The sequence below is a fragment of the Choloepus didactylus genome, chromosome 10 (assembly GCF_015220235.1).
Source record: "Choloepus didactylus isolate mChoDid1 chromosome 10, mChoDid1.pri, whole genome shotgun sequence".
NCBI lineage: Eukaryota > Metazoa > Chordata > Mammalia > Pilosa > Megalonychidae > Choloepus > Choloepus didactylus.
The window spans coordinates 77,391,371-77,411,953 of NC_051316.1; the positions used below are offsets into that span (position 1 = coordinate 77,391,371).

At 35.9% G+C, this 20,583-nt stretch overlaps 1 protein-coding gene across 7 annotated transcripts in view; it reads right to left on the bottom strand.

The window, feature by feature from the left end:
* The window catches only part of LINGO2 (leucine rich repeat and Ig domain containing 2), a 1,372,285-nt gene that overhangs the window by 564,872 nt on the left and 786,830 nt on the right, over positions 1-20,583 (bottom strand). For all 7 annotated transcript variants that reach the window (XM_037797548.1, XM_037797547.1, XM_037797541.1 and 4 more), the window contains one exon: positions 9,176-9,260. The gene's annotated coding sequence lies outside the window, so the exon portion shown is untranslated. The remainder of the gene's footprint in view (positions 1-9,175; positions 9,261-20,583) is intronic.

Here is a 20,583-nt window from a genome sequence, read left to right on the forward strand (position 1 = left end):
GCAATGAATGCACAGTGGTGAGCCATTGATTGTGTACTTTGGATGGATTATAAAGTGTGTGAATATATCTCAATAAAATTGCATAAAAACAAGTTAGGGTTGAGAAGAAGGTGCCATTTGTCCAGGGAAATTTATTTCTACTTCACAATTCTAACAGTCTATACCCTGATTTTATAACACAATGTTTAAATATTTTTTTCCTGTAAAAAGCAGAGGAATTCTATATAACACAGAATCAAAGCTACAAGGTATGAATTAAATTCCAATTTTATAACTAGTTTTCTACCTTAAAGATAGTAATAATACAATCAGAAAGGTTTTATTTTCATGATGGACATGCATTAAAATAAAATAAAACCAAGTTTACTTTATAGTTGCTTGAATATTCAAAATTTCCCTTTTTATTAACTTCCACTAATGTATTCTTTCATTTGCTTTGCATGGTTGTCATCTACAGAACTTTTTATTTCTGAAGCATATGTTAAATATAGTTACTTTTATATTTTTTATATAAAATTGATTACAAGCATTCCTGTTTTGAAAGCCATGTTTGCAGGAGAAATTTATGAATGCCATGTTAATCTTGGGAAAAATAAACATCCCTAAAGACACAGATCATAATCTCCGTATTTCCTTTAAATTCCTTTTGCCTTGTTGTTAAAGAAACTCTTCTAGAAATTCTTGGTTAAGGACATTACCAGTTTTTAAATTTTGGTTAAGTGACTTGGGTATAGAGAATTAATTAATAGCTCACTACCTAAAGGCTTTCAAGAGAATATTCATTTTATTAAAATTGTTATTGGAACTCCAAGCATTATTTTTTCTTATATTTAATCACAGAAAGTATAAGTAAAATCACCCAACTACTTCTACATCATATTCATATTGATTAACTATAGAAATAGTGCCCCAAATATTTATTATAAAAATTTTGCTTATACAGAATTAATTTCAAACTAACTCTAACAATAAGATACAGAGATAAAGTAGGTGGGTTTGATCTATTAATAAAAAGGACTTAAACTTAGTTGACTCTTAACTTCAGCTCTTTTCCACATTGACATGAAGATCTTTACTGACTCTGTATCCCCAATGATAAAATCATTGGAATTCTGCTATGTCTAAACAGGAATTATATACCCTAAACAAATCATAATTCCTTAAATACCGTAATACATAGTCTCCCCCTCAAAAATGACACTATAACACTATTCCACTTATGAACATAGAACTAATTAAAACTCGAAAAATAGAATGAAAATGAAGTAAATTATTTGCAAAAACAAAGTGCCCAACTGAGTAGATAATTAATAAAATGTTACCATTTTAATGGATAGAAAGTGGGTGATCAGCTGGAATTTTTTTTTCTTTTTTGGAAAAGCTGATTGGTCAGAGTGCTTACCTGGGTCATATCTTATAAATAAATCCACAAAGCAAATTGCTATTTTCCTTTGAAATGTCAATACTCTATTGCATTCAAAATACATTTGTATCTAGCTAATACCTGATAGATAATATGGTTTCATAAAAACGGGTGCCACTTGACATCAAAGTATCAAATTACATGCTTCCAAATTGTCTCAACAACATATCAGCCAAGCTCTGACAATGTATGGAAATCAATAATCCTGGAAGCAAATGAACCATAATATAGCCCACCAGAGAAACAGCTTGGGAAAGTGATGGAGCTGTCACACTTGCTCCATGGATGAGAGCCCTAAGCTTTCTGTCAAAATCACATTGCCTCCTGGATCGTTTTCATGCCTGTTGCCCATGTGCCATCACTAGTTTCAAATGGCTGGACAAATAATTAGTTTTGCCAACACAGAAATGGAGCATGCAATCATTCGCCTGCATCCAAACTCTACTCATTACAATTCAGCTGTGATTCTACTGTCCTAGGATTGGTTGGTATCCTATAAAACAAAAAAAGGCAAAATGGTAGAATGTAATGCATTAATTCACTGATGGGAAAGTACAAGTTTTGTAAAATTGGTAAGTTGATTTTTAATTTTAGTGGGAATGCCAGACTTGTACACATTTAATGATATGAGTTTGAATATAATTTTCCATTTTGTAATGGGATATTTTAGGTCCCTTCTGACTGGTTGTTCATTCAGAAGTGAATAAAACATTAACCCTTTCAATACCCCTTCTAAACGTTTGAGTGCCTTTTAATTTGGGGGTAGCTAGAAGATTGTTGGTCTTGGATGTAGCAATGCCACCATCATCAATCATCATGGGAATGTTTATTAAAACTATCCCATACCACCAAAACACAAAAATACACTCAATAGAATGACTAAAATAAAAATGACTGTAATTGGTGAAGTGTTGGTGGAGACATAAAACAACCAGAACTCTCATATTCTATCAACTGGAAAGTAAATTGGTACAACAATTTTGGCAAAGTAGCAGTATTTATTAAATGTGATTATAGAAAACCTCATATAAACAATGAACCCTGTACATCCAACAGAAATGTGTGTGTCTATACCCAAAAAGACATGTATAAGAATGCGAGAGCCACAAACTGGACACGATGGAATATTATACAGCAGTGAGAAATTCAAAACAAAACAAAACAAAAAATAAAAAACTGCTACACATAAGAATCACACATACATAATATTAAGAACAAGAAGCCACAAACAAAATAAGTACATAAGCTATGACTCCATTTATATAAAAATAGAAAACAGGTAAAATAATCCGCAGTACTAGAATTCAGGCAAAGGGTTAATGTTTTGTTCACTTCTGAATGAATCTTATGCAGGATTGGGGTCTATGACTTGACAAGAGTAGAGAGCATCTTCACTGGTGTGGCTTATACTCAATTTCCTGATCTGAGTGGTTGTTACATGGATCTGTGAAATGTGCGATAATTCATAGAGCTTTACTCTTATGATTTGTATACTTTTCTTATGTATATTTAAAAAAACTTTACTTACACTGATATTTTATTATTTTATATATCAGAAAATACACAAGATACTAAAGTAGAAAAACAAAAATCACTTATTATAACACAGGTTCATTGATTTCAAGACTTTTTCCCATATATAAGTTCACACATGGACAGCTACTTATCACTGAAGGCTTTTCTAGGTTATGTGACTATCAAAATTTAGCTAAGAAAAACAAGAAAACCTGAATAGACCAATAACCATGGAAGCATTTTATAGCAAATAGAAAAAAAAAATACACAAAACAAACAAAAAAACCACCTGTTCTAGTTTGCCAGTGCTGCCGGAATACAAAACACCAGAGATGGATGGGGTTTTATAAAAGGGGGTTTATTTGGTTACACAGTTACAGTCTTAAGGCCATAAAGTGTCCAAGGTAACACATCAGCAATCAGATACCTTCACTGTAGGTTGGCCAATGGTGTCTGGAAAACCTCTGTTTGCTGGGAAGGCACGTGGCTGGTGTCTGCTCCAAAGCTCTGATTTCAAAATGGCTTTCTCCCAGGACATCCTCTCTAGGCTGCAGTACTTCAAAAATGTCCCTCTTAGTTGCACTTGGGATATTTGTCCTCTCTCAGCTTCTCTGGAGCAAGAGTCTGCTTTCAATGGCCATCTTCAAACTCTCTCATCTGCAGCTCCTGTGCTTTCTTCAAAGTGTCCCTCTTGGCTGTAGCTCCTCTACAAAACATCACTCACAGCTGCACTGAGTTCCCTCTGTCTGTCAGTTCATTTATATGGCTCCACTGATCAAGGCCCACCCTGAATGGGTGGGGCCACACCTCCGTGGAAATTATCTCATCAGAGTTATCACCTACAGTTGGGTGGGGCACATCTCCATGGAAACACTCAAAGAATCACAATCTAATCAAAACTGATACATCTGCCCACACAAGATTACATCAAAGATAATGGCATTTGGGGGGACATAATACATTCAAACCGGCACACCACCAATTATCAGATTTTTACTTCCAGAAAAGTTTTTTGGCTAGGTTTGCATGAGGTTCTGCTAACTTTTAAACAATACATAACCCCCACATAATATAACACATTCTAGACTAGAGCAAACAATTTCTAGAGTGATAACAATTCCTTCTTTCTTGATCAAGACTTTTTTTTCCTTCGTGTTTCATTGACTATTGCTTTATTTATTCTGTTCTCTTTCTTCATGAACAATTTAGTACACATTTCTATTTTCTGTATTTGTCATTTTTTCTGTCATTTTAATCCTTTGTCCTTGTACTCTGCATTCTGCGAGTGCATAATTTTGCTCTCCACAAATTCAATTCTATTATTTTTTGCCTCCAGAGGCGGATTTAATAATTTTTCTGTTATATTTTCTGTTTTTGCTTAGTCCTTTGCATTTCGATTTACTCAATCTTTATAGGTTTTATTTCTATCAGTGCATATATAAGGTAGACAAATGGCTTACAAAATATTTTGTAGCTTCTGTACTAACTCATTTTCCGACATATGCTTTTCTTCTGAGGCTTTCATTTCCCATGTCAGGTAATCATTTTCCAGATCTAGTTTGGTGGTGTGGTTACTGTGTGTTTACCGATCTGAGAATGAGATAAAGTCTATTGAAGTGTAGTGTTTCCCAACAGACAAATCCTAAGACTGTGCCTTGGCCCTTGGAAACTTGGTTTTTAGCAAAAAACTTCTGAGCTCCACAGTTGAAGATTGTTATGAAAAACCTCAGGTGCAAAATCTAGTGAGTAGCTGATAGTCCAGTAAAGCAGCTATGCTAGAACGTTGGCAGATTATCATCTCTCCCCACGGTATGGTCCTCTGATCCTGATCTGATGAAATGTTACACCTCTCCCCACACACACACAAAAACACACACTACTATTACTACTACTATCACAATCACCACAGTCCCTACAAGGCTTGTGGGAACTATACTTCTCTCTCCTTGGATAGAATGTGTTACTCTAAGTCTTTCTCTCCCTCCTGCCCTTTCAGAAAGAGCAAGAGAGGTAGTCTCCAAATGGATACAGATGTAAAAGAATTGATTGAAGAGAGGTGCTTAGGTATGAATTTAACTTTCTGAGTGATACAAATTTTGAGTCTCTAAGTCAGGGGGCAGAAAGTAAATGAGGAACATAGAGTCTTTCTACATTCCTTAAAACCACAGGTTTTCTCTACTCAGACAGCTGGTTGTGAATTTAATTTCAGCATAGTATAGTCTTCCCAGAAACTAAACAGGTTGACTGAAAGTTTCAGTTTGGAATGTTGTTATAAGTTTTCATCTTTCTCTGTGCCCCTATAGCCGTTTTAAGTGCATCAAACCCTGTTAAACTGGTGGAACTTAAAAACAGATAACTTATTTCTGACGTCTTTAAACTGTGATAAAAATCATTCCATCGGCATCAATTGGAGAAAATTTCAATCTTCCTCTAATATTTACTCACAACCAAAAGCTATTCCTGAACATCTGTGCAATATTACTCTGAAACAGATGGCAAAATAGTTATCAATAAAATAGCACATGTAAATATTTGGATCCATTTCAGTAGAACCGAGAAAGCCACAAAACCATCTTTCAAAGTAAATTTTCACTGCTGACACAATGGGCATTTTACTTTGCACCAAAGATGCAGCAATTTCCATTGGTAGTTTTTGAAATGAACAAGTAACATTTGTTTTCAGGGCCTTTCAATGTGGTGGGGAGATGAGTTTGTTTTCGTTTCATAGCTAGCCATGACCCACTTTTATCTCTTAGAATTATGTATAGGTCTGTAAACTGCGTGGGAGCTAAGGTCCAGACCAATAAAACACAACTTAACTTCTCTTTTCAAAGAATAAACAAAATCAAAAGAGAAGAGGAGAAAGAAATGCATCTTGAGAAAGGCTTTCAACAATATATCACATACCAAATTTTTTAGAAGTCTTGATGTCTTATCAATAAATTTAGGAGAGATCATTTCTATAGACTTCCAACTGTTTTTTCACTTCTTTTAAGTCAATTATTTCATATAACTCTTTTAGATGGTTTTTCATTGTCACCTTTATTTTACTCCTTTAATTTTAACAGTTTGGAATTTGATCTTCTTGTCCCTTGTACTATAAAACTGGCTTTTTGTTGTAGATTGAAGCAATCTGCAAAAATTTAAAGAGATCTGGGCTAGAGGATGGCAGGCCTAGGATACAGTGTTAGATTTCCCCCATATTAGCTGTACGGTTACCATGTGGTTTCCTGCCTGGTCTACCAGGCCAGTGTCAGTCTGCACTCAGTTATTCATCCATACCATGGGGAAAATGAAGAGAAAGCATTTAACTAGTTTAATAACAATTTGGTTGAGTGATTTTACATCTGCACAATAATAACAAATAATAATAAAAATGTGAACTCCTGTGCATCTGGTATTTTTTATCATTTCATTTCTCTAGCAATTAATTTTACAAAAAAATCAGTCTGTAATATATTTTTGAAAAGCAAACAACTGAGTCTTCACTACAGATAGTCTGAGAAACACTGAACTATAGGATGTACAGTGAGCCATTTATCTCTCAGGACCTCATTTCCCTACCTTTAAAAATATAATATGAATAATGATCCCTACCCTGTCTTCCTTACAGAATGTGTGAAAACAAAATAAAATTACATATTTGTAAATTATTTTAAAATATAAGGCCTTACATAAATATAAATTCACCCTTTTCTAAGCTAATAAATAATTGGGAAGTAGCATGACATCTCAGTTAAAAGAAGCCTGGCATATATTAGATACCCAATAAATGTTTGTTGACTTAATGAATAAACGAACAGAAATTCTGTTATCAGACAGAACTGCCCTCAAAAAATGGTCTCAGGTGAATGTGTGTGATCTAAAGGCAAGTCACATAATCTTTCAATAGCATAGTTTCTTGATCTGTAAAATGATGGTAATGATAGTTTCTAACTTTAAAGATATTGAGAAGATTAAATAAAATAAAGTAGTAAAGTATCCAGTATTTAGTACTTTGCACATGGAAACAATTCAGTAAATGCTAGTTTTATACCTTTAAGCTCATTCTCCATGCCAAGGAATCCACTGGATTTTTCATATGCAATTTCTTACTTAATTCTTAGAAGAGCCTAATAGTATAACAATTATAATCTCCATTTTTCCAATAAGGAAAGTAAGACTCAAAGAATTAAGCAATTTTCACAAAGTCATACAGCTACTTTAAATTTATGTCTGTCTATAACAAAGTCAGTGACTTTTCCCAGAAAATACCACCTCCCTAAGGTCTTCTAGGAGTCTTTCTGATTATAATATCTGATGATATCTGCTCTGGATGTGCCAAAACCAAGGTGCTGAATAATTATGAGGATGAGGTAACGTTGGCTGGGAGTTAATTCTGCCCAGTTGGTCAACCCATGTAGCTCTATGATCTATTTAGGGCACAATTCTAATTTATTTTATTGATCAAGGAAAAATGTTTTATTGATATTTACAGATATTTGTTTTTATTTCTTTTTTTATGGCTTAAGAAGGTATGAGATTGCATCTGCTTACAATGTATTGTAGTAGTAAGCTGTGGAATAAAGTATTGATCTCAACCTTTCTGAACCATATCCTTTTTTGAGAAAAAATAAAATTTCTAACTCTCCTTTTTACTATGGACAATTTCCAAAGAAGTTGAATATTGTAACTGGATTTCTAAAAAACCCTTATATTAAATTTTATTTTTCTAACTACATAATTACCCCTTACCTTTCACCCCATCCCCATAATGATAAATGCACAAAAAGAATTTATCACCCATCCTTAGAAGGAAGCCCAAGCAAAAGGAAACCACAGCAGAGCTCTGAGATCCCAATTACTCTTTCATTTGTACACTGGAACTCCATCTGAAGTTTTATGTTGCCCCTACTGAAAGGTGATTCCTCAGTTTCTGTCTATGTGAAGTTTGAGTGGACATCTATTCAGACAATTTAATTTTCATAGAAATGTGTCATGGTTGACTATTAAAATATGACTCCATAAGAGGTCCCATAGAATTGCTGACATTCACAAGTATTTTTAAAACAGTAACACTGAATATATTTATCCCAAGTTCATTTTCCAGAAACAACATATATGGAGAACCGCCAGAAATGTCTGTAGACCGTCCATTCTTGTATATATCACAAAGTATAAACAGAATAAACTTATCTACTTGGAGTACATTATTTCAATGCCTCTGAAGAATGACTTTAAGTAATTACAAATTGTTAAAAACCCCCTTGGTCAACACTGAAAATACCAGAATATGACTGAGGACATTGTCCAACATATTTTATGGAGTCAGTCTTATGAAGGAAGCCAAAAGATAAAACTCACTATGATTTTGAACCAGCAATAATTATTACATCTCATGTTTCTGATTAATATTTATGCTATTCATTGGAAGCTAAAAAGCCCAGAACAAAAGTTCGGTTCAAACTTAGAAGATGGACAGGACTTCCAGGTGTCTGCTGGTATAATTTTGCAATCTATTTTATATCAACTTTTTCCTCACTCTTCTTTCAACATATACCTGTTTGTCCTTTAATTTACTTTGCCTTATTTTATCTTCTTTTGTGAGCCACTTTATATCTCTTTTTAAAAACAGCAATGTTAAAATAAACATATGAAAATGACATGAATAAACAGAGAAATGACTCCATAAATATAAACATGACACAAAGACTATAATGCTATGGACAAGCATACAGTTTGTCCTTAATTGTTTCTCTTACCTCTGTGTTTTATTTGGCTTTTAGCCCTTTTATCAGAGATTATACTATAAAAAGAAGTGGAACTCAACTGCTTCCCATGAGCAATGATTTTATATATATATATATTTCTTTTTAGCTGTGAAGGAATTAGAAATTAACAGCCAATTGTTGGCATTATCTTAACTTTCCATTCCTTTATAGCATTTTAGCAACACTATTTGAAATTTGGTCATCCACATGGACTTCTACAAGACATGTTTATTAAAACTAGTGGAAATGCACAGGTAACTGGGAGTCATGTTGGAACTCAAGGGATGGACATGAAGGAACTCAACTGCTGTGATACATTCTGTGACCACAAGACAAGTAATGAGAATACATTTTACAGGCTATATTTTAGAAGCAGTTCCATTTTTATTTACTAACCAGGAGGATTTTTATTTTTGCATTAGAAATAGTATCAAACGATTTAACAACCCATAGAAAAAGAGACCCTTGGGCACCTTTTTCCCCTTACCAGTTTGAAGTGTTGGGCTCCTCATGCTGGTGGGGACTACTTCGATGTTCCACTCCACACCTCCTCAGAGAAGCCTGTCACAAGGCTGTCAAAAAAAAAAAAAAAAAAAAAAAAATGACACTTGCATCTTAGAAGAAAATCTCCATATATATGAATGACCACAGCAATAATAATTCACATTTACATAGCCCCTGCTTGATGAAGCTTTTTTCAATGTAATTTTTTGAGATATACTCACACACCAAATAGTCCATCCAAAGTATATAATCAATGGCTCACAGTATCATCATATAGTTGTGCATTCATCACCACAATTTTCTTCAATTTTAGAACATTTTCATTACTTCCCCCAAAAAGTAAAAACAACAACAACAAAAATAATAAAAAAGAACAACTGTGCTGGTTTGTATATATTATACCCCCCAGAAAAAGCCATATTCTTTAATGCAAACTTGTGGGGGCAGTTGTATTAGTGTTGATTACATTGGAACCTTCCGACTGAGTGTTTCCAAGGAGATGTGACCCACCCAACTGTGAGTGACACCTTTGATTAGGGTGTGACCTCTTGATAGAATGTTTCCATGGAAATGTGGCCCTGCCCATTCAGGGTGGGTCTTGATTAGTTCACTGGAGTCCTAAAAAAAGGGCTTACCAACAGAGGGACCCCAGACAGCAACTGAAAGTGACATTTTGAAGAGGAGCTGCAGCTAAGAGAGTATAAAACGCCTCAAGAGAAACATTTGGGAGAACAGCATTTTGAAACGCAACCTGGGAGCAAGCAGACATGAGCCACGTGCCTTCCCAGCTAACAGAGGTTTTCCAGATGTCAATGGCCTTTCTCCAGTGAAGATACCCTTTGTTGATGTCTTACCTTACACACTTTATGGCCTTAAGACTGTAACTGTGTAACCAAATAAACCCCCTTTATAAAAGCCAATCCATTTCTGGTACCTTGCAAATGGTAGCATTAGCAAACGGGAACAAAATGCAAAACATCCCATACCCCTTATCCTGCCCCCTACTCCCTGCCCTATTATTTATGAAGCTTTTAAAGTAGCACAATAGGGATTAATCCGTTTCACATGTTTGTGCTTCTGGGTCTTGAAGGCAAGTATATTGTTTTAGTCATCTTGGAATTCTCAGAACATGGCAAAGTATCACCTAGGCATTCATTATGCTATGTTCTTCTCCATTAAATGAATGAATGAATGAATGAATCTCATGTTCAAATCCACTTATACATTTGAATATCTATGTTTCAACTACATAAAGCAAGTTGGTATTTTGATAAAACGTATCTTTTTGCAGAGGAGAAGACAGACCTGAAGGAGAAAGTCCTCTTGCTGAGTCAACAAACCTGACATTTCAAAGGGTAAAAAATTGACAGAGCAGGCAGCATGCAAGCCATAGCCTAATCTCTGTCACTTCTGTTCTTGATAATTATTGGATGAGTCTGAAAATCTATTACCAAAAGATACCCATGACCTATTTATTCAGGAAAATTTAAATGCTACTGAATAAAAGTTGGAAACCACTTTGAGGTAATTGCAAAGTTGGAAAAGGAAACGATGTGTTCTTTTTTTCTGATCACTATTTCCCTTCCTTACCTAGCCTCCTAATTCCTCCCCAACCCACATCCCCAAGCCACAAAAAGAGAAAAGGATAAATGAGAGAGAGAGGGAGATAAACTCAGAAGAAGCCATTCTAGCATAGCTTTCATTGACTTGAAATACTTCTTTCAAGAGGTGAAATGCTTTCGTAAAATAAAGTATCAATCACTTTCCTTCAAACCTCATGTTTATATATCAAATGTCCTACATGATATTGCCACTGCATGACAAAAAATAGTAGCAATAACTACTATTTTTATGTGTTGCTACTATACTACTACAATTATTATGTATTGCTTACAATAGATCAGGATGGTTCTTAGCATTTTATAGACGCTAGCTGACTTAATATTTAGAACAACCTGATAAGGCGGGTGTTACTATCACTCCTGTTTTCAAAGATGAGAAAAACTGAGGTACAGATTGATTAAGTAAAGTATTCATGATCTGCTTCAGGCAAGCAACAGAGTAGGATCTGGATCTTTTCCAGAGCCCCATTCCCTTAATCTCCAAGGTATTCCACCACCTTTCAAACTTAACCCAATAATGGAACTCTCAATTATTTCCATGTACCTCTCTAGGTCTTCCCCTGTTTCTCAGGAAAGAAACTGATCTGTCTGCTTAGCACTAAAGCCAGAAACATGAGTATCTTTCTTGAGATCTTCCTTTTCTGTATTGTTTCTACCCCCTAAATATAGCATGAATCCATACATCTCTCTCCTCTCACTCCCAGTTAAAGCCATCACTGCCTATCATCTAGACTATAGCAAGAGCCTTCTACTTATTCTTAGATCCCACTTTTCCTTTCTACAGTCTATTTCTCACACTCTAGCCAGGGCTGGTATTTTGTAACATAACTCATCATCATACTTCCCTGCTTAAAATTCTTGAATGGCTTTCTATTGTACTTCGTATAAAGTGTAGTCATCTTATCACCATGTCAGGCCTATAAACTCCAACAGGAGCTGGCTGCAGTCTACCTCTCAAACATTATCTTATTCAATTCTCTCCTGTTTTATTGGGCTCCAGGAAACTCTTCCCTTAATAAACCATGGGTTTCAGCACCTAACAAATTTGCTCTTCAGGAAATTAGGTCTGTAATACTCAGCTACTGGCTCCTTTTCATCCTTCAGATCTCAGTTCTAAAGTCATTTTCTCAAAAACATTTTTTCTGATACCCAAGTGACCCCCTCCATTCCAAACCCTGGAATCATATTTTTAATTTATTTATTTGTCTGTAATCTCTCTTCCTCACTGGAATGTTAGCACCATGTGTACAGAAAGTCAACACAGTAGGATTTAAAAACCTTCTGCTTAATTAATATATGGATAGCTGTTAAAGTAAGTTCTAATTATTCCTCATTTTTATTCATTCTCAAAAAGAAAGACAAGAGAACCTTCCATTTAAAATATCATAGAAAGCTGGATGAGCTAAGATGGCAGCATAGAGAGGAGTGGAAGCTAGTTAGTCCCTCTCGAACAACTAATAAACAACAGGACCAGCTAGGAAATAACCTGGAATAACTGCGGGGAGACAAACATGACTGTCCACTCATCACACACCAACCTGAATTGGGAGAAATGCCCGAGATCACAGCATAAAATCTGTAAGTAAAAACTGTGGACCTGAGCCAAGAGCCCCTCCCTCATGGAAGCCTCTTGGTGCTAGAGAGCAGCACTCTCTGGACAAGTAAATATACCTCAGCACAGCTCCAACTGGGGTTTTAATGTTAACCACTCAATACAAACTGCAAATCCCCAACAAGCAGAGGCTGTTGGTGATGACTGACCTTGGAGAGTCAGGGGACATATCTGTCTCGGGATGGGGAGCCCAAAGGATTGGGTGCTATTTCTGGCAGATGGATGAATCTGGGGGCCGTAGACTGACCCTGAAAGGGGGCTTTCTGTCCCTTTCTCTCTCAACCTGGGTGGCTCAGTGGAGAAAGCCTCAACTGTTTTTGGCTTGCAGCGCTTTGCAGTAGAGAAAGCCTCAGCCATTTTAAAGTCGCAGCACTCTGACCCAGACAAGGGTGGAGATAGCAGAGTCAGAGAAACCAAGAATCTATTTATATGCAAACAACCTCTCTCTAGGGAGTATATCTTCCCAAGAGGAAAGAGGTGAGGCCCAGCTCTACTACCCACCTTCCATTCAGAACCAGACCCCAGAGCCTGGGGGGAAACAGCCACAGGCCACACCTCCTTACACCAGTCTGGAGCTACAGGCTGACAGGCACCACCTGCTGGGCAGAAAAGCACAGGGTCTGTCATTCCTCTAAGACACACCATCAGGGAAACTAGATACTGAATATTTCCTCCTTCTGGGACCTGAGCCTGTTCTCGTCTGGGAAAACCTGATTGTGGTTGCCAAGGAGGTCAGATGCCTAGACAACAGAAAACTACAACCTACACTAAGAAAAATGAAGCTATGGCCCAGTCAAAGGGACAAACTTTCACTTCAACTGAAATACAGGAATTTAAACAACTAATGCTAAATCAATTCAAAAAGTTTAAAGAAGACATGGCAAAAGAGATAAAGGCTATAAAGAAAACAGTGGGCATACATAAGGCAGAAATCGAAAGTTTGAAAAAACAACTGGCAGAATCTATGGAAATGAAAGGCACAACACAAGAGTTGAAAGACACAATGGAAACATACAACAGCAGCTCTCAAGAGGCAGAAGAAAACACTAAGGAACTAGAGAACAAGGCACCTGAAAGCCTACACACAAAAGAACAGATAGAGAAAAGAATGGAAAAATATGAACAACATCTCCAGGAACTTAAGGACAAAATGAAATATAGGAATGTATGTATCATTGGTGTCCCATAAGGAGAAGAGAAGGGAAAAGGGGCAGAAGCAATAATAGAGGAAATAATCAATGAAAGTTTCCCATCTCTTATGAAAGACATAAAATTACAGATCCAAGAAGCGCAGCGTACTCCAAACAGAAGAGATACGAATAGACCTACGCCAAGACGCTTAATAATCAGATTATCAAATGTCAAAGACAAAGAGAGAATCCTGAAAGCAGCAAGAGAAAAGCGACCCATCACATACAGAGGAAGCTTAATAAGACTATGTGTGGATTTCTCAGCAGAAACCATGGAGGCAAGAAGGAAGTGGTGTGATATATTTAAGACAATGAAAGAGAAAAACCACCAACCAAGAATCCTATATCCGGCAACACTGCCCTTCAAATATGAGGGAGAGTTCAAAATATTCTCTGACAAACAGACAATGAGAGAATTTGTGAACAAGACACCTGCTCTATAGGAAATACTAAAGGGAGCACTGCAGACTGATAGGAAAAGATAGGAGTGAGAGAGGTTTGGAACACAATTTTGGGTGATGGTAGGACAGCAATGTAAGTACACTGAACAAAGATAACTGTGAATATAGTTGAAAGAGGAAGGTGAGGAGCATATGGGACACCAGAAGAAAAGAGGAAAGATAAACACTGGGACTGTATAACTCAGTGAAACTAAGAGTGTTCAACAATTGTGATAAAATGTATGAATATGTTCTTTCATGAGGGAGAACAAATGATTGTCAAACTTCCAAGGTGTTAAAAATAGGGAGGTACTGGGAGAAAATACAATCAATGTAAACTAGAGACTATAATTAACAGAATCATTGTATTAGCTTCCTTTAATGTAACAAAGGCAATATACCAAGGTAAATGCAGATGGGAGGGGGTCATAGGGGAGGGGTGTGAGACTCTTGTCATTGGTGATGTTGTCTGACTCTTTATTCTAGTTTGATCTAAGGTTATCTTTCCTGTTTCTGCTTCCTAGTGATCATGTTTTCTTTTTTTTCTCTCTTTTTCTTTTGCCTCTCTACCTTCTGTGACTCTTCCTCCTGCTTTGTGGAAGAAATGTAGATGTCCTCATATAGATAGTAGTGAGGGTGGTAAACACATAAATATGTGACTATACAGGGAACCATTGATTGTTTACTTAGGATGGAATGTATGGCATGTGAACAAAACCATCTCAAAAAAGAAAAAAAATTGGGTTGATGATGAAATCTTGAGGGCAATATACTGAGTGAAATAAGCCAGACACATAAGGACAAATATTGCAGGATCTCACTGATAGGAACTAATTATAATATGTAAACTCATAGACATGAAATATAAGTTACCAAGATATAGAACGAGGCTAAAGAATGGGGAGTGATTGCTTATTATGAGCAGAATGTTCAACTAGGATGAACTTGAATGTTTGGAAATGAACAGAGGTGACAGTAGCATGTTGTGAGAATAACTAACAGTGCTGAATGGTGCATAAATGTGGTGGAAAGGGGAAGCTCAGAGTCATGTATGTCACCAGAAGGAGGTTAAAAGATGGGAATGTATAAAACAGTAAACCTTATGGTGGGCAATGTCTGAGATTAACTGCACAAATATTAGAAATCTCTTTCATGAACCAGAACAAATGTATGACACTACAACTAGAAGTTAATAATAGAGGGGCATATAGGGAAAAAATCTATACCTATTGCAAACTATATACTACAGTTAGTAGTATTTTAACGTTCTTTCATAAACAGTAACAAATGTACTATATCAATACTACAAATCAACATTGAAGGGGGGGCTGGTTGTCTTTATTTCTTTTCTGGAGTAATGAAAATGTTCTAAAAATTGAACAAAAATTAATTTTGGTGATGGATGCACAGCTGTATAATGGTACTGGGGGCAACTGTACACTTTGGATCTTTGGATAATCGTATGGTATGTGAACAATCACAATAAAAATATATATGTAAAATCATAGAAAGCCATACCCAAAATGATTTTTTTTCATACTGCTTCATGCATGTTCGATGGAGCTGTCAAAAATTACCATTAGGAAAAAATAGCATATTAAAAGCCTTGTAGATTTTCTTTATTTATGTTTTTTCTTAACAAGACAATATAAAAACAGTGGTTATATGCATTAGTTTACATTGTTTTCTAAAAGTGTCTCATCTATAACACTCTCAGTCATTCAGTGGGCAATATCTGAAATGCATAAACTATTAGATATGGATTCGGACATGAATTCCTCTGAGTATACAGAGGCTAGGGTCAAATACTTAGGGACTTTCAAATCATTTGTATCCTCTCTGTAACTCTGAAGCACTACAGGCAACAGAGAAACCAGTAACTACCAAACAGCACTGAAGTAAGCTTGTACAATGAGGTAATAGTATTATATCATTACCATTATTATTATCACTATTATTATTATTACTATTAGTTTATTATTCTAGGACATAGACATTGGTTTCAATCACACACAAAAAGACATATAAAGGCTCTGCTAGTTTAACAAGCAGCATTTTTTTCCATCTGAAACAATTCTGCTAAATTGATTTATTTTTTTTTTCAAGGATTGCTTCTCAAACTTGAAGTATATATGAGTTACATGGAAACTTATAGGCACATTAATCAAACTGCAGATCTTTGATTCAGAAGTTTGGTCAGTAGATCTCTCTCATTATGAACAGCATTACTGAAGCATGTTTTAACTATTAGAAACATACCATATATATATGTATGTATATACATATGTATATATTTATATGTATAGGGTTAGCACTTTATGTATATTTCTATATTAACATTGCATTGAACACTAGTGTCAATATGGACATAGTTACAGGGAATTTGAGGAACTATGACCATTACATTTTGGAAAAAACTTAATAGGAGTTGTTCTTGAACAGAATTTCAACCTCATAATAAATTACTATTATCTAGTTTGATAGATCATGTATTGCTATGATTTCATGTGAGGTTCATTTACATTTTCAAAGATGTGTTATTAAAATAAGTGTAGGTTTATAATGGTTTCACTTAGACAAATATCAAATCAAGAACTTTAACAACACAGGAAAGATATAAGTCTTTGCCTGATACCTCCTTTGTGAAAGAAGATTAACAAGAACTGATTGGTTTTCATTCTCTTCATTACTTCTGAGAGCTGCGCTATCATTTTCATTACCTGGATCTTCTAGTGCCATCTTCAATAACTTTGTAAGAAAACACTTAAGTGGCCCTATAAGGAATCTTCTTAACTTAATTATGTTTGAAAATCAATTTTTCAGAAAAGTTTATTAGTTTCAAAGCAGATAGGAAAATATTCAGTGAATTAATGGTGCAAGACATAAGGGTGGGGGAAAAAATGACAATAGTTTGGGAAAACTAGAGGTAGGAACAAAGAGAAAAATAAATCGTAACCAAAGTGTGAAGAAACAGTTTCAGCACTGAGGGGAAAACCACAGATAGAAGGTAGAATCTAAGAATTCTATTACCCCTGGGTTAATGTCTTTTGGGATGATGGACCACCTCCTAACTGGCTTCTTAGACTTCAGACTCTTTCCTGTTCTATCTCTTCCTAACACTTTCTAACCAATGTTCTTACTTTAAGGGATTGATGTCCTAATATAATCCACAATTTGCAAGAGGTTTGGTGGACTTTCTGGAAGAACCAAAGGAGATAGGTACATCTCTTTTTCTATGGCTCCTACTACCTCTTGCTTCTATCCTGCAACAGATTCTTTTTTTTTTTATTCAGTTTTATTGAAATACATTCACACACCATACAATCATCCATGATATACAATCCACTGTCCACAGTATGATAACATAGTTAGGCGTTCATCACCACAATCTATCTCTGAACATTTTCCTTACATCAGAAAGAACCAGAACAAGAATAACAAATAAAAGTGAAAAAAGAACACCCAAATCATCCCCCCATCCCACCCCATTTGTCCTTTAGTTTTTATCCCCATTCCTCCACTCATCCATACACTAGATAAAGGGGGTGTGATCCACAAGGTCTTCACAATCACACTGTCACCCCTTGTAATCTACATTATTATATAATTGTCTTCAGGAGTCCAGACTGCTGGGTTGGAGTTTGGTAGTTTCAGGTATTTACTTCTAGCTATTCCAATACATTAAAGCCTAAGAGGTGTTATCTATATAGTGCATAAGAATGTCCACCAGAGTGACCTCTCGACTCCATTTGGAATCTCTCAGCCACTGAAACTATTTCGTCTCATTTTGCATCCCCCTTTTGGTCAAGAAGATACTCTCAGTCCCACGATGCCGGGTCCACATTCATCCCTGGGAGTCATACTCTGCGTTGCCAGGGAGATTTACACCCCTGGGAGTCGGGTCCCACGTAGGGGGGAGGGCAGTGAGTTCACCTGTCAAGATGGCCCAGTTAGAGAGAGAGAGGGCCACATCTGAACAACAAAGAGGTACTCAGGGGGAGACTCTTAGGCACCATTACATACAACTTTAGACTCTCCTTTGTGGTAATGAGCTTCATAAAGGCAAGTCCCATGCTCGAGGGCTCAGCACATCATACCGCCAGTCCCAATGTTTGTGACACCATCAACACCAGTCCAGGTGAGGATGTCCAACACATCCGCACCTTCCCCCAGATCCTTGGGGCTGGGGAGGGGGAGGCTGTAAATATATTTTTTATTATCTGCCCAAATTACTCTAGGATGTGTCACTATTTCACTCCAGCCTATACTAACCTGCCGTCTCTCACTTCCTATTCAAAGTTCCATGCAATTGTGGTGTTTGAACAAATCGACTGTAGAGTTGTACCATTTAGAAAATTTAGATCCTGTACCAAATAGATATCTATTCCCTTGGTCTCATATGAAAGTTGAAGTTTTAAAACACAATCAGTTTCAACCTTTACCCTTTGGCCTGGCTTGCCCTAGTCTTAAACAGACCTGCTTCATTCATATCACTAATTGAAGTCTGGGCTCTTTTTCAGCTTTTTTTTTTTTTTTTTTCTGCAACAGATTCTTAACAGGGTCACCTGAATCTATATCAGTTCAGCCTCCTTTTCCTACACCAAGCTCGAACCCCATTTTACCAGATTAAATTTTCTAAATCAAAGCTAGAATCTCATCTATACTCTTAAAAAACCTTCCTAAGGCTCCCCAATCCCTATAGAATACATTGATAACACCTTATCCTGGGGGTCAAAGAATTCAACTGTCTTTAATCCACCTTTTCAGACTCATTTCCCATGTGTAAATGCAAGAAGCAAAACGCATTGCACGCTATAAATATCTTCCCAAATATGAGTTATTTCAATCTCAGAATAACTCTGGAATAATTATTATTAATACCCATGATTTAATGAGACAGTTGAATCTCAGAGATGTCGTGACCACTCTAAATCTTTAGTTAAGCTAATAAACTGTAGAGAGCAAGCTTTGATCGTCTACCTTTGCAACCCATATTCCCTAAACCTTACTTTCCTCCCAACTTGCATGATTAGCCACTTTTTTTGAATATTTTAACTATTTTCCTTTCTCTAAGTATAGACTTGGATTTCTGATAAGAAGGATTTCCTTCTCAGTCTCTTTATTTCCAAATGTTCATCACCTTCCAAGGTCCAGATCAAATGTGAAATCCTTCTATTACCTTTAGCTAGAAATGTCCTCTCCTTTCTCTGTAGTAGTGTTTATTGCACTCTAATTATGGCATTTTTTATGCCACTTTAAAAATTACTTGTGTAACAACTATTTCTCTTGATCATTTATAAACTCTTACTGGATCAGTCATATCTTGATTCATGTAGCCATTTTGGCTGGCTCAATGTCTCAGTCTGCTAGGTGTCATAAGGGAGAAAAGGGGATTCTTCCCCATTTTTTTTTTCTGAAAAGATAATGAAGTATTGTACTGAGGGTGCCAGCCCATAAAATGTTATGAAATACAGTTAAACATAATTTAAGAAAGATTGTCTACCTAGCCCATGCTGCTCTGTTCCAAGATAAATCAATTACCTAGTGGTACCCACCAAAATTACAGGCATATTATGTAAGAAGAATTAGCCAGCCTCAAATACTGGCTTTGCATTTCAAAACCTAAAATTTACGAAGCATCAAAATCCCATTTTAGCTATACAAGTTTAGGACAGGTAGATTCATTTAATATAAAACAACTTTTCTTAGAATTAAGATGGTTTATCCTTAAACGTATTATCATTTGTCTAAATCTCTATCACCTCAGAGAATCTTTCTAATACTCCTATCTCCAAAGCAATGGGCTGTCTGTTGATAGAGTGCTTTTCTGTATACTGCAGGCATTTTGGAAATAGCTCTTGGATCAAACTAAACTAGTTCCAGTTTAAATAAAGAACCTGAAACACTGCAGACGACACTCAGCAAGATATTGGTGTGACAGGTAGAAAGATGCGGTGTGACCCTCTGCAACTGATGTTTTGTATTGAGTGCAGGGTCTAATAAAATGACTTCCATCATGGAACTTGTGTGCTCAATGAAATCTCTATTAAACCTAAATGTGAGCTTTGACTGCTGCTTTAGTGAAAAAAAAAAAAGATAAAAAAGCAAACTACTAGAATGGAATTTTTAGTCACAGGCCTCAAATTGCCTCTGTTATATATATTCTATTCTAATCAAGGTGAGAGGTAGAGGAATATTTATATTATATATGCTGTCTCTCTGAGAACATTATTTCACAATATGCTGAAACATGACTGATTTTATTTTAAAACCTCAGGTACATGTGACAGTTTGATTCATTTTTAACAACACTTCCAAAACCATAGTATATTAAATTACACTTGTTTCATGTAAGTCACTCTGCATCTCCACTGTTAACCTAAAAAGATTGAGGGTGGGTGAGGGTGGGTGATGGGGTTATTGTGAATACATTGTATTTCCTTAATGTAGATCTGTACAGGCTGCATTCTAAATGACCGTATTTTTTTAATAGCTGCAGGAAAAGCTTTGAATTCTGGTCAGTTTTG